The sequence below is a fragment of the Lichenostomus cassidix genome, chromosome 2 (genome assembly GCF_008360975.1).
Source record: "Lichenostomus cassidix isolate B80296 chromosome 2, HeHo_3.0, whole genome shotgun sequence".
In the NCBI taxonomy this organism is placed as follows: domain Eukaryota; kingdom Metazoa; phylum Chordata; class Aves; order Passeriformes; family Meliphagidae; genus Lichenostomus; species Lichenostomus cassidix.
The window spans coordinates 128,752,087-128,767,279 of NC_139482.1; positions in this window are offsets into that span (position 1 = coordinate 128,752,087).

Genomic DNA, 15,193 nt, shown 5'->3' on the forward strand with positions numbered 1-15,193 from the left:
GGCCAGTGGCTTCAGGTTTACAGGTGATGACAGCAGGTCTTGAGCAGCACAAGAATACAGTGTTAACATGGACCCTTCCTGTCACCCTTTTCCAAGGGACACAAACAATTTGGGAGGGAAAAAGTTACTGTTGTTGCTGATCAGCCTGTAGAGATTAATGCTGGTAAATTCAGTGTGTGATCCTTCGTGCAAATGCCTGAGGCTCCTTCGATGTAGTTTTGGAAACAAGTAACTTCCATGCTGTCCCAAAACCACACATGGGGAAGGAACATGCCTCATCTGAAGTGCTGTGTGCCTGCCTGCCCTGGAAGGGGGTGCCCAGCACTGTTGGGTGCTCTACTGCAGCTCTTCAAAAATGCTGTGAACTCTTGCTGCCCAGCTATGCCCCTGCAGTCCTCACCTGAGCAGGCTGGGTAGCTCAGAGCTGGTTATGGGGTGCAGGGAGGATCACCCCAGGGTGCAGATGGGTTTGGGTAAAGTTTGCAGTCGGTAGCAGAGCGAGTGCAGAGACAGCAATCTGCTCCTAGCACAAGTGTCAGCATGTCTTGTACCTGTCGCTTGCCTTTGTTGGGTGGGTGGGGCTCAGCAATGAATACCTGGCACTGGAGCTGCTGCCTGAGAAGCTTTATCTGCAGTTTCTGTCTTGGATCTGGTGCTCTTTGTCAGTACCCGTGTTAAGAGGCTGTTTTGGTTGTCAGAAGAGCGTCAGGCATGCAGGCAGTGCTGGCGTGCAGGTGACTAATGTCTGAGGCAGCTTCTGCCGCTGCCGTGCCTCTGGCTGGTGCTGTTCACCACAGCGTGCGGTGGCAACCTAAGTGGGCTTCAAAGGGAGCTTGTTGCTCCACAGAATAAATACAACACAACTACTGGCAGGAGCAAGGGACCAAGTGCCACGTTAGGTCCCTTCTGCTCCTCTGTCCTGTGTGCTGTCAGACCAGTGATGTGAGGCTGGGACTGATCTGACTCCTTGGCTGAAGAAAAATCTGTGACCTGTTCTCTTGGTCTTGCAGTACATGTGTAACCTGGGAGGAGAATGAAAATGGTGTCTGCTGCTTCGTGTGTGAAGTCATGGGATGGCTGAGGCTGGTAGGATGTCTGGAGGTCATGTGAACCAATCCCCTGCTCAAGCAAGGCCACCTCGAGCTGGTTACCCAGGAACACGTCCAGGTGGCCTTTTAATATCTGCAAGGATGGAGACTACACTGTCTCTCTGGGCAATGTATTCCAGTGCTCAGTTGCCCTCACAGTGCACAGGTGTTTCCTGACATTCAGAGGGGACCTCCTGTGTTTCAGGGTGTGCCCATTGACTCTGGTCCTGTCACTGGGCACCACTGGAAAGAGCCTGGCTCTCTCCTCGTCATACCCTCTCTTCAGATGTTTATACTCATTGATAAGGTTCTCTTTGAGCCTATCCTTCTCCAGACTGAACTTTTCTAGCTGTTAGCCTTTCTTTGTAGGAGAGATGCTCCAGTCCCTTAATGATCCTTGAGGTCCTTCACTGAATTCTCTCCAGTATGTCCATGTCTCTTTTCTACTAGAGAGCCCACTGGATCCAGGACTGGATCCAGGTGTGGCCTAGCTAGTGCCAAGCAGAGGGGAGGGATCACCTCCCTCCATTTGCTGGCAATTTTTTTCCTCATTCAGCTGAAAATACAATTTGCTGCCTTTGCTGCAAGGGCAGATTTCTCATATAAATTGAATCATAAAGTGCTGACCACACCTATAAACTTCTGATAACTTCATTCTTTATTTCAGTTTTGCTGGTGCCACCTGTGTTGTTGTGTTCTCCCCCTCCCCCCACAAAAAAAAAAAAAAGGTTACATTTTTATAGGAAGAAATTTTAAAAGTTGCTGGTATTTTCTTTATTTGTACCCAGATTTTTCACACAATGATATTTCCCCCATTGCCATCCCTTTGCCCTGCCATGCATTCTCACCTGTGTTTCTTTCTAGGTGGGAGAACTATTACCCAACCTCTTAAATACTTCTCTCTTTTCTAGCAGAAGAGCTGACACTGTTTTGATTTGGCCTTCCCAGCATAGTGTGAGGATTTAATTTTCTCCAGCCAGGAGTTCCCATGCCAAAATCTTGGCTGTGTTTGGGATGGCTACATCCCAGATGACGCATGGCCCTGCTGCACCTGTGGGTGCCTGTGACTAAAATAGCACATCTGTGGGTGTTGGTGCCATGACAGCCTGTGCTAGTGGGAAGAGGACTTCCCTCACCTCAGTGTGTTTGTCCTCACTGCCCAAAGCAGCTTAGTGCCGGCAGAGGTGTGGTAGCTGCTGCACTTCAGCCATCCAGAAGGTGGGGAGAGGATGTGGCGCTCAGAGCATGAAAGCACCGAGCAAAGTGGGATGGGAATTTGCCTTGGCCTTAAACACTCATGTCTGCCCTGGAGAGGAAGCATGTCCTGGTGCAGGTGTCACCTGGCCTGTGGGCAGGGAGGCTGGGGAGCAGGGGCAGGGAGGCTGGGGAACAGGGAGAGGGAGGCTGAGGAGCAGGGAGAGGGAGGCTGGGGAGCAGGGAGAGGGAGGCTGGGGAGCAGGGAGAGGGAGGCTGGGGAGCAGGGAGCGGTGCTCCTCCACCTCCGCGAGGCAACACCCTGGCTGTTACAGAAACAGCCCTGCATCCCTGCTGAGATAAAGGCTCCTTTGTTGCTTCACTTCATAGAAATGCCTAAACCTGCCTTCTCTGACAAGTTTGGAAGAAAAAAGGGCAGATAAAGGAGAAGAGGAATATGAGTCAGAGAGAAACAACTGGTTCAGGGCAATTTGAGAGAAGATCAGGGCAGGGTTTGGAAACTGCTGTGCTGTTTTCCTCTTGACTCCCTTTCTCTGCTGTGTGTGGTTTTTTCTTCTCTTCAATCACAGATTTGGTAATCAAGCCTGACCTCACATTTCCCACAGAAGCAGCACTGTCAGCTCCCTCAAGGGGAGGGAGAACAGGGCTGGGGGTCTCGGTGGAAATCCATCTCACCCACAGCATGCTTGTGCACTGGGAGCACTCAACACTGCTGTGGCCCCAGGAAGGTTGCACCAGACCCCTCTTTGCCCCAGTCCTCCACTGTACAAAGTGCATGAGCCATACAATGGTGCTATCTGGACATTAAGAGCTGCATTTTGTGGATATTGGAATATCAGGAGGAGGCTGTGGGTACCTGTTAGTGGCCAAGCAACCAGGGCTGTCTTTATGCATGGAAAAGTCAGAGCAGAATTACAGGAGAGCCTCTCATGAAAGGGCAGGGGGGAGCTGAACCAAGGTTAAATAATAAAGTAACGCTGCAGATTGGATTTTCCTCTTACAATTCGTGTAACTGCTTGTGCTGGGAATTGCAGAGGCTGTGGTGGGAAGGAGAAGGTTTCCCATGCTGTACCTGCCTTGCAGCTAGCAGCTGCCAGGGCTTTTTTAGCAGGGGGATGTAAGGGTGCAGCTTATGCTCTGCAAAGCTCCGACTGGACTAAATCCCTACTGCGTCAGAGCCTGCCTGTCTCCAGACGGCATCTGCCCGGCTCAGCCGCCTGCTCGGCAGCGGCCGTGTCACCGGGTCGAGCATGGGCCATTCCGCTGATGTGACTGGGCTTCAGTGGAGCCTGGCTCACAGTGCACCTTCAAGGAAGCTATTCAGGGCCTTCAGAAATCTCCCCCAATCTTTAAGTTCCCTGCTCTGCTCAGATTCATTCATCTATCAAAGCTGCCATTGATCTCCCTTTCCCCTCGCACACGCTGCTGTTCCCTGTGCCTTGGCTCGGCACTGTCAATAATATGGGCTGCGCCTGGTAGACTTTCAGTGCAGGTTGATTTAAGAGCAGGGTGGGGTAGTGGGTGCTGCATGAGCTGCTCTGGTCAGCCCCTGTGAAGGGGGCAGCTCCTGGTGACAGTGCTGTGGCCATTTGCTGTCCTCTCCTGTGCTGAGGCAGGGACCGTGCAGAGCTCCTGCTTCGATGCACTGCACTGAGGGCAAGGCATGAAACTGCTTGTAACTGTGAGGGAGGGCAACTCTTCCAACCCAGGGAGCAACCACAGATAAGGGAACACTTGAATCTGATACGGAGATGGAGACTTCTTCCCAAGGGGTTCACAGTGCAGCACCTGTGAAAGAAAATCGGCTCTTTTCCCTCTCCCTAGCATGCTGTGGAGGAAAGCAGGAAAGGTATGGAGGGGAAGGGAAAGGCAGCCAGTTTCTGCTCTTTGCCTATAAACTGAGGACAAAGAAGAAAACTTCAGTTTTTAGGTGTTGCCAGTTGTTTTTGCAACACAATTCTTAGTACAAGTAGCAATCAAAGCCCTTTTAGGGAACAGTTATCTGTGTGGGTCCAACAGCAAACTAACGTGAACATGGATGCACAATTCACAGGAAATCTTAGAGGTCTTTTACAACCTTAATGATTCTATGAAACTCATTAATATGAGCTCCCACCTGATAAAATGCTTGGGGTAAGTGACTGTCAGTTATTACCTGTCCTGTGGGGAAGTTGTTCAGTGAGCTGGTGTTACCAGGGGAGATGCCAGACTGTTGGTGAGACCAGGCTGTGGCTGTGCTACTCCACCAGAGTGCACCCACTGTGGTCACTAACACTTGGTGGGCAGCCAAGCCTACACTTCAGCAGCATGTGGTTACTTTTTGGTTTTTTTTCTCTTTCTCTCAAGTTTCAACTCTTCGCAGATGAGAAGCTTTAAGATGTAATTAGCGTTTTGGGTTTGCTGCTTACAACAAAGGACTGCTCCAAAGAGAGCAGCACTGCTCAGCCCCATCACAGGACTGGGTTTCTCCCTCTAATAAGTAAAAGTTTCCTTACCTGGAGAAAAGTCAAGTAACTTTCCAGCAGTTCCAAAGCACTCTGTAGAGTGTGCTGGATATAATTTTGCTCAGGCTCAAGACATCAGTGAAGTTATGACTTCTTGAATGTCAGGCTGAGGCTGGACACAAGCCTTTTCTGCTGTTTTGCATGCAGATGTTTTACATGATGGACTGTGTCCCTCCTTCAGTGAAATGATACCAGCAGTGGGAGAAAAAGAGTTTGCCTCCCCTTACCAAGAGCGACTGCCTTGCCCTGCAGAAGGGGCTCCCAGCAAACCCATGGTGGTTTGCCAAAACAGTTGGACATTGGCTTCTGGCTAGTCCTCATGGTGACATCCTACCCTGGGGCTGACACTCGCTTTTGCAGGATCCACAACCTTTGCAGGATCCAAACCAGGAAAGAGGATCTATCTCATATTCCTTCTTTCCTCCCTCTGTTTTAAGACTGGGCTGTTCAGCCGTGGTCTCTCTAGGGATTTTCTTTAGTCTGAGTCTGTATGAATGTGGCCCTTCCACTTGTTGGAGAAGGACTGGAGATGGCATCCTCCTCCTCTCCTGGCCAGAGACACCTCAGGCAGCCCACGCTGCCATGCCAATGGGCTGGGTTGGAAGGAAGAGATAAAGAGCAAGTGCAGAAGAGGACCCAGACTTCAGCAGGCAATTGGCTCTTTCCCATCGCATTACCATGGTACGCAGTGGAGCAGCTGCCTTGCCTGCTTTTTGTAAAGTACAAAACTGGTAGCTGCTTATTTATCTGATGAGCTGAGGGAAGTGCTAAGAGAGCAATCTTTTCCCCTGCAGGCTGCATGTGTGGGTTTTTACTTTTAACAGGGAAAGAAGAAACATTTAAAGATATTTGATCTGCAATCTAGCTCTGAGTTGGTTGAATATTTACTTTATTGTACATGCAGTTAGTTATTCAAAGTCTTATCATAGAAGCAAATCAGCCAGGAGGCTCATGATTCAAGCCCAGGAGGCAGCCAGACATGGAGAAGGTCACAGGGAGACTGTGCCACACGCAGAGAAACCTGCTCATTGCCATGATCTCACCTACGTGGGGCTTTCTGTGGTGCAAAGGGCAGATCATGGTGCAGAGTCACTGTGTCCTCCAGGACTTCCTGCACTGAACCCTCCAGCCTGCAGGTGCCCTGAGCAGCCGTGTAGTGCCAGAGCTCCTGTTTGCTATGCGAAGCTGCTGCCACACAGGACAAGAGAAATGCTGCCTGTGTTTCTGAAATGCTGTAACTGTCCAAAGTAGGAGTTTTACAGAATTCTTGTAAACGGGCAGCTTTGTGAGCCAGGAGAGATGGGGTTCTGTTGCAGGATTCCCTGACACTGCTGCAAGCTGGTTTCCTTCATTAGCCTATTCTGCCATGAGGGTGATGGCAAGATTTTTATTTACTATTTCTGTCTTCACAAGACTTCTGCAGGCTTCAAGGCTGCTACTTTTCTTTTTTTGCTTTATTATATTATGTTAAAATATGGTGAGCAGATTCAAAACCTGTTTAAGCATGTGCAAGTGTTGGAGAGAAGGACTGCTTCCCAGAAGAGCAGGCTAAAGCTGTACTTCTAAGTCTTGCAACACAAACTGGATGAGAAATCAAGAATGAACAGAGCCTTTGGAGAAAGCAAGAGTTTGGCTGGAGGCTATGCATGGGGAGACCCCGAGCAGCACTGCACATTCATTTTTGGGTCCCAGTCCAGCGCTGTTTTCCTGACACAGAGCAGGGCTGGGTGCCTGTCTGCAGGTGGGCAGGAGGATGCTGTGTTTTTACCCAGGGTGAGGCCAGTGTGCTGCTTCAGCATTGCCTCCCAAAAAGCGGTGGGGAGGGAATGATGCAGCTGGTCACTAATTTTCTTCTCAATCAGATTCTGCTCTTCTCATGTTTTGCTGTCATTTCTTTTGCCTTGGTAACACCACACAGCATTCTCCTTCAGCAGAGAAGTCAGGATGTTTAATTTGCTCTGGCAGCTCACAGAAGAGGAACCCCTTTGCTCACTATTAGAATGGCAGGCAGCTGCAGAGGACTATGAAAAAGGTGCTGCTGGCTCTTGACGTATTTGGTGTTTAACTAAAGCTTCACCTCCCCAGAGAAATATGAAGTACATCAAAATGTCAAGTTTCATTATGCAATAAGTGGTTTGGGAGGAAAACTGAAACACAACCCTGAAGGCTCCCAATCTGAAGGAGAAGCCAAGTGCATTATATGTAAATTCTTGCTCTTTAAGCATTGAATTCTGACCTTTACATTCTTGAGAGCTGGCAAATCTGTGCAAAGTGCTACACTGCTCTACATTGCTCCTGCTTTTTCTCTTTTATTTGGCAGCTTTGGTGTATTTTCTGGTTAAGCCATGGTGTAGCGTAATGGCTTGGTGGCTTTGATGTGCTTTCCAAAGCCTGATCCTGCTGCCCTGGGTGTATATCCACTCTCTACCCCTTGGCTCTCACTTGGCCAATTCCTCACACTTGGCCTCCATGGCAAATAGCATAATAGCCTAAAAGCACAAGCCCTTTAAGCAAGACAGCCCCCTCTCCTTAGTAATTCAGGAGGATCTTTCACTGCCAAAGCTCTGTCAGTGAAGAGCTGGGACTAGCCTGGGCAAACCCAGCCTCTCCCTTCCAGATGTTTGCTGGTGGTGTGATTGCTGCTGGAGGCACTGCCTGGGCTCCTGCCAAGGTCCAGAAAAGTATGTTCAACTGTTGTCTGCTTGGATGGAAACAGGGAAGATCTGTGAGCCTGCAGTATAGCACCTGAGCCCACAAGGCAAGAGTTACAGGAGGGCTCATGAGGCCACCACCTGCACTGCTGAGTACCAGGAGCCATGTCTAGGGGTGATGGTTTTTCCTGCAATACTGCAAGAAGGAAGGGGAAGACAGCCAGGGAAGGGGCTGTGAAGGAAAAGCAGGGAGAGAAAGGCCTGGAAGTCAGATAAGAAAAAAGAGGAAAAGACAGATCAGAAAATGATAAAAGTAGAACAGATTAGAAAAAAGATGAACAAGGATTTGAGGTGTGGTCAGGCAGGTCTGGTATGACTCTTGTCCTGATGGACATTTCTTTTGATGGCCAGAGTCTGGCCAACTTTGGGCCAGGAGCTGCTGCTCACAACCAGGCCTTTGCTGATGAGGTGGTGACAGAGAGGGGGTAGTTGGGGATGTGGCTGGAGTAGGCATGGATTTACTGATGTGCACAGCCCAGCCCCCAGGGATGAAAGGTGCTGGAGAGGGGAGAAAGCACTGCCCACCCCATGGAGAGGCCAAGATTGCCTTCATGCTGTAACCTGTGTGATAAACAGCCAATGAGTCCTTTGGCCAAGCAAGTTATCTGCTGCAAAAACTTGGATCACAGAAGAGGTTGCAGGGGTGAAGTGTCTTCAGAGTTTACAACAGAATAGCAGGATAACATGGTAGAGAATGCTTAAAAGTTTTGGGTTTTGTAGCCTTTCACACTATAAAATCACCCATTTCACCCCTCAGCATAGGGCCAGCCCTAGTCTTGTGCTGCCAACAAAGAAAATCAGGCTTTAGATGAGATCTGCACCTGGGAAAGGGGGGAGATGCCCAAGCATAATGAATATGAAATTAGCTGCATCTTGGAGAAAGAATCTGACTCTGCATTAGTGTGTGATAAACCACCCCCACCCACTTTAAAACTACCAGTTGTGTTTGAAGTTTGCTTTTGAGGGTTTTTTTTAAACATAAAGACATGGTTGCTGGTGGTATGACCAAGTGTGTAGGGAATCAAAATGCAATTTTTAACATCTAGGCCTGACTTAGCCTCATTCTTAGGGAACAGATCACTAATGAAGGGCAAGCTGGTGCATGGCAAAAATACCAAACAACTTTACAGCACCCTGAGTATCTACAGCCTGTTTTGAACAGTTGTTTGTCCAGGTTTTTAGTAGGGAGATAAACAAAATTACTGCTTGAGGCCGTGGAGCAACTGTCCTTTTACAAGGCAAAGCTAGATGTGTTTTGTCATGCCATAGCAGTCCTCTGCCTGGTTGCAATCTTAATGAAGTTACAAGGAGTATTGAGTGAGGAAAACCAGGGATCTGGTTCCAAAAAGTATCACCTTTCATGGCACATCTTTCAAAATGCTGGAGAGCAAAGGACTCCTGCAAGCAGCAGCTCCTTGGGGACAGTCCCCACATGCTGGCTCTGGGTGGTGATGGCACCTTATCAGACTGAACATGGCGAGTTCACCTCTCTGCTGTGGCCATGCAGTTGTGAGGCTTTTTTAATTTGGCATCCATGGCTGGACACCCACAAGATGCACCATCACTACACAGGTACATCATCAGCAGGGAGCAAAGCAGATGGACCAGAACCTGCTTCTCTCTTAGGACAGCCATAAGCATGTGACCATGATGAGACTGTCCCTGCAGGGAAGGAGGGCCAGACCTAACCCAAGGTCTGCAATGCCTCCTGCTCCTGGCTGAGCTCATTTGCCCCCAGCCTGGTAGCTCGATATCGAGGGGTGGAGCACAGCTGGCTGCTGTGAGTGGAGGGGTAGGACAGGCATGCTCCAGCACCTGGCAGGATAGGGACAGTGCTACCATGCAGTGACACAGGCAGACCTTTGATGCTACCACAATATTGCTGGTTTGGGGGCCACCATGGGTCAGGTCTTGGTATGGCCTTGACCAGGACCCCAAAATCTAAATATCTTTCTTTTCTTGTTAGCTATTAGCTATTATTAACTGATGGGTTTAGCAGAAGCTTAGCATCTTTAGCCATAAGGAGGTGCTTGGCAAGCTCTTCTGCATCCCCTAAGGGCATGTGACCTCCATCCTTGCCCTCACTGGGATAAACACTTTCAAAATAGAGGGACTCATTAATGAACAAATTCCCTCCCTGTTGCTGTAAGCAGTTTCTACTCGGTCGCTGGATGAGTGTGATCCCTTACAGGATTTGGGTGTGTTGGCACAAGTGGGATGGAAATCTCAGCCATGGCCTCCTCTCCCAGCCTTGCCGTTTCTCTGGCTAGCCAGGCAAGCCCCCTCCTCTGACATCCTGTCATGAGTCAGCAGAACCCACATAGCCTTCATAAGCCAGGTTTTAACTTAACTCCTGCCTTGCCGAGGTGGAACAAGTGCAGAGCTCAGCTGTCAGCGTTCTCTGACCTGGGGATCCCGCCGAGCTCTTGCAGCCCTTTTTCCTCAGCTTCCCATTTGGAAATTGACTCCTGAGTCTGGGTTGGAGTCCTTGGTCCTGCTGGGCCAGTTCCTGCAGCAGGTCTGGCCTCAGTGGGAACCCCAGAAGCACGGGGTGTCTGTGTGAGCTGGAACAGCTGGAAGTGTGATGCACAAGCAAGGTCATGGTATAATTTGGTTTCCTGAGCCTGCCCTGTGTTTTAGGGTAAGGCCTATGAACACATCCCTGGGCTTCAGGTGCTGCATAATGCACCTGAGCTGTACAGCATTCAGCAGATGTTTGCTCCATCTGGTTTTGCCTTGATGAAACAAAAGGACTGTTTGTGGTGATTAGGGCTGAGTCATAACCAGCCTGGCCTATTCGTTAATTGTCATGTCTCTAACCAGAAGCACGAGCCAAGAGAAGCAGATGCTCATGGCTGCTGTGCTGAGAAGGTGGCTGGAGCTCCAGGACACCTGGAAGGGCAGCAATAAATTACCTTTTATTAGCTGCTCTGAAAACAGGTTCTCCCATCTGAATCCTGGCCAGATTACGAGCAGCATGATGAGTTAGTACTAGTTAATGTGCTCATCATAACTACTTCAAGGGAAATTACTAGGAATCACAAATGCACTATTCATTTAAATATTACTCATTTATTTTAACTTGCTGCAAGTGGGCAGGCGGGAAGGCATGCAGGGAGTAAACAGTGATTAGCACTAATTGGCACGGCTCCAGAGCTTCATAGAGCTCAGTTCTGCTGAAACTACAAATGCAGGGGATGCCCCTGGATGTCCTGTGGCCTCAGCATGAAGGAAGTGGTAATTTTAAATACCACAGCTGTCAGGCCAGGCATGTGTGACATGGGGCTGAGGGCTGGAGCTACCCTGGCAGTTGCATGGAGCCACAGGGCCATCCCATGCCACCTTTCTCTAAGCACTTTGGGAAAAAATGCTGATGAGGGAAATAAGGTACCCCATCTTGGTCTCTCTGGGCTGAAGTCTCTCTGGACATATGGACCCAAAGGCTCATCTAATTTTGTTTCCAACTGTGCAGAGTTTCCACCCCAGCGTTAGCCCCTCCAAGTCACATTAGCACAACAAAAATCAGGTCTGTAGCCCTCAAAGGGCAGCTCACCCATGGCAGCACTGCTCTACAGATGCTTTGTAGAACTTGTGAGAAGGCCAAAGTGACTCTTTTAATATTTACCCTGGCAATGCCCCACAGCAGCAAAGGCACCAGCCTTATAAATGCTTTGGGGCAGTGTAGGGCACAGGGTGAGAGGCTCACTGGTGGGGAGGAAGAGCAGGTCCTGCAAGCTCAGAGAAATGTCCCTTGTTCACCAGATCTTTACTTACCCAGCAAATGGGAATCCAAATACAGCACCTCATGTTCCTCCTGCACCCAACACCACCCTGCCGTGCGCCTGTGGCTCAAGCAAAACACTGCAGAAGCTGAGGCTCCAAGAGACCTCAGAAGGGTTTGAGGTTGAAGCCCCAGAAATTTCCAAAGCCTCCCTGAGGGAAGAAAACCAAAGAAATGCTATTTTTTTCTTTTGCTACAGCCATTTCCCTGGTGAATAAAAGCAGCATTTGTGTCTCTGAGCAGAGCAGCTGAAATATCAAGGACTGGCACACTCAGTTTCCATGGGGCTAAACCTGCTTCAGAACCACTCTAAAGCACATAGATTGGGATGAAGATGTGAGTCCCTTCAGCGGGGTGCACAGGGGGAAGCTGCCAAGCTGGAGGCATCCACAGAGGCACAGGAATGACATCTGGAACCTGGATATGAAAATAGGCTGGGAATGTTGGGATGTTTGCTCAGGTGTCTCCTGCTAAACTTGCAGCTCTGAAAGAAGCATTGATGAGCATCCCCAACCAGAAGTGAGGTCTGATCCAGCCCAGCAAGTGGTTTTGCCCAGTTCCATGACACCTCATCTGTAGTGGATTTTGGTCTGGCAGGCAGACAGCATGTACCAGAGAAGGGCACTTCACACTCCACAGTCTCATTTTACACACACCTGCCTGGTTGTGAGCACTCTGTGGGACTGGAGGGTGTTTTTTCGGCAGGCTGATGTCTCAGAACAGAGTTTTGGTTTTGAATAATTTTTTTTAAAAAGCAAAAAAAAAAGTTTTTTCACACACAGGGTGGTTGGGCACTGGAACAGCTCCCCAGGGAAGTGGTCAGAGCACCAAGCAAGCCTGACAGAGTTCAAGAAGTGTTTGGACAATGCTCGCAGGCACTCAGTGTGATTCTTGGGGTGGCCTGGGTAGGGCCAGGAATTGGACTCGATGATCCTTGCAAATCCCTTCCAACTCAGTGTATTCTGTTATCTATGATTCTATGACCCACAGCTTCTCAGGGTTTTTGGCTTTTCTCATTTCTGCAGTACCTGAGCTTTTCTTCAGCAAGCTGAGTATTCCCAGTGCGAATCAGAAGGAGCTCAAACCTGTCCATAATTCATCTAGCAGGATTGTAAAATTGTTGTTCCCAAAGTGCTGCAGTGTCCACATCTAAGCAAGCAGTGGTGGGCAGAACATTCCATGGGCCACACATCTTACTGTGGCCTGAAGAGGCTTTCTGCTGTGAGTGCCTGTTTGCTTACTGTAAAATTTATTAAGGGCCCCTCTGTGCAGGCCATGTGGCTACAGGATTCATGGAATAGTCACTGCTTGGAAATAGCCTTTGAGCCAAGGACCAAGAGCAGGAGAGGTACATACAAGTGCCAAGGGGAACAAGTGCCAAGGGGAACAACATCTCTTCTGGGGTCAGAGAGAGAGGAGAAAAGAGCAAGGGTGGCACTTGCTGTGTCACTCACCATAGCAAGCAAAAATGCATCCTCCTTACTTTTTTCACAAGGAAAGGAAATTTCCACAAGTTTAAAATTGCAGTGTTTAAAAGTACCTTTTCTACCCTGTTTGTGGGACAGAAAGAACTTGTGCTTTGCCCTTCCCCAAGCGACTGGAGGTAGCTGAAGGCAGCCACCTTTTGATGTCTAGGATAAGGACGGGAGGCACCTCTGGACCTGTGCAATGCTCTGGTACAGCATAACCCTGGCATATGCTGGGGTAATGCTCTTTGCTTGCAGTGTGTCCCTAGCTTCTGGAAAGAGGGAAGGGAGTGCCAAGGAGGACAGTGGAAATTGGTTCCTTGTTTTGCTTTATTTCCTTTCCTATACCTAAACTCTTTCAGGGAGCTGGAAAACAGCAGCTACACTATCAGTTGCCCACGCCCCTTCCCAGTTTCTGATTGCCACAGATAGAAATATCCATCTAATGTAGGAGGAAACAGCATGAGTCTTTGCCTCTCCCTCCTGAGGGCCAGATAACTCTCCAGACCTTACTGCTGATGCCATGTAGTGTGGTAGTTGAAAAATGAAAGAAAAGGGTAGTAAGAGGCTCAAAACCTGCCCCTACAAATGGAGAGCCATGCCCAGAATGGGAGGAGGGCTGAGAGACCTCAGTGTGGTGAGGAGGTGTTGTGGGACAGGCAGCCCTTGCACATCCTGAGCACTTCAGCATTCCACATACTTCTCCCAAACTGCTGCTGTGGACTTGGAGCAGCTCCTCCTCTGGCCAGTGGTGTTGGCATAGTGGTCTCCTCCAAGGGCATTAATGTTACCCTTTGCCATGCTGCATCTGTCACTGTCCCTTGTGGGTTCCTTGATAATCTGTCAAATATCTGTCCCCATCACTCTCTGTGTTTCCTCTGAAAATAGGAATGGGTCCTGCACTTTCCAAGCACATTTAAGCTCTTCTTCTCTGCTATGTGCTGCCTCCTCAAACTTCTTCACCAGTTAAATTCAATCTCCTGTTGAGTACTCACTGCTAGTCATGCCCTGTGCTCCTCAGTGTCACCTTTCCTCGTCACAGTATCTCTTGTTTCCCCCACCAAGTGACTGTGGTTGAAATGGGAGTGGCAGCAGCAGCACAATTCCTAATAGATTATTTCTGTGTCCAATAAGCAATCTGTTACCTTCCTTAATGACAGTCTGCTCTGACAGCAAGAGGAAGGTTTGTGAGCTTCAGGCACTCTCACTGTCCAGAGGAAACATCTGCTCATTGATATCTGCTATTATAGAGGTGATTCTCTTCCATTTTAAATGCATGAGGCTTTAAATGAATGTAAAAGAACTGCAGGAATAGCTGAGCTCCTTGCTCCTGGTTCTATCTTTTATGAGATAGTTAAATACTGGTTTGATAAAAGAATGTATACATACACAAACATTCAAAAATTTCTCTTTCTTGATAGATTTTTCTCTCAGTATTTCCCACACTCCTAGCTACATTTCAGCACATCAATTGATTCAACTATAATCGATGTATCTAGGAGTGATGGTTGTTAAACCATCACTCCTAGATCACTAATTTACAAGCAGGTAAAGACAATGAAAGTGTACTTGGTTATTTATGCTACTTTCTTACTTCTGCAAAAACAGTTCCTTAAAAAAAGCTGAATTGAAAAAGTGGTGAGTGTACAGGGAATGAATGGACATTTCAGTGGGCAGAAGTTATCTATAATTATAGAAGTTATCTAAAAGAAATATATTTACATTTAAAAGTTAAACACTTTAAGGATAACAACTCTGTTGGGAATGGTTCTGCCAGTCTGGAATATGATCAGATATTATGATTATTGTAATTTAAAAATGCAGTTTAAAGGATGAAAAGGGGTGAAACCTCTGTGAGCCTTTCTCCTTCCCACCATGTGTCACTACCCCAGAATTTGGTTCTGAGGGGATCTGACATGTAGGCTTCCATACAGTAATAATTACGTAAAATAAACAGTATATTTTAGTGTGGACACAGATTTTGAACCCTTCAGCCTCAATGCTTTATATTTTAGCTGTGAGAAGTACTGAACTAGAAATCACACAGGCAAAATGTCCCCTGAAGAGCCAGCTCAGTTCAACTCCCACCTGCCAGCAAGGCTGAGGGCTCTCCATGAAGCCAAACCGCAGCTCTGTGGGGACATCCCTGTGTGTAGGACCACATCTGGTGACAGGGGACAGTGGGAAGGGCAGTGCCACAGGTGCCTTGTGTGTGCTGAGGGTTGGTCACACAGGTTTGCAATGCCTGCCATAGCACCTCTGCTCTGTGCTGCAGGACAGCCAGTCAGGTCACTCCCAAGGCATTGTTGTCTGAGGGAGAGGTGGGTTTCATCCCCAGGCTTTGCCCATATGCATATTTAGCTCACTAAAGAAGCCAGCAGGTTTTTTCATCTTTTAAAATTTGTCATTTGCCCAGACAGTTTCCAGT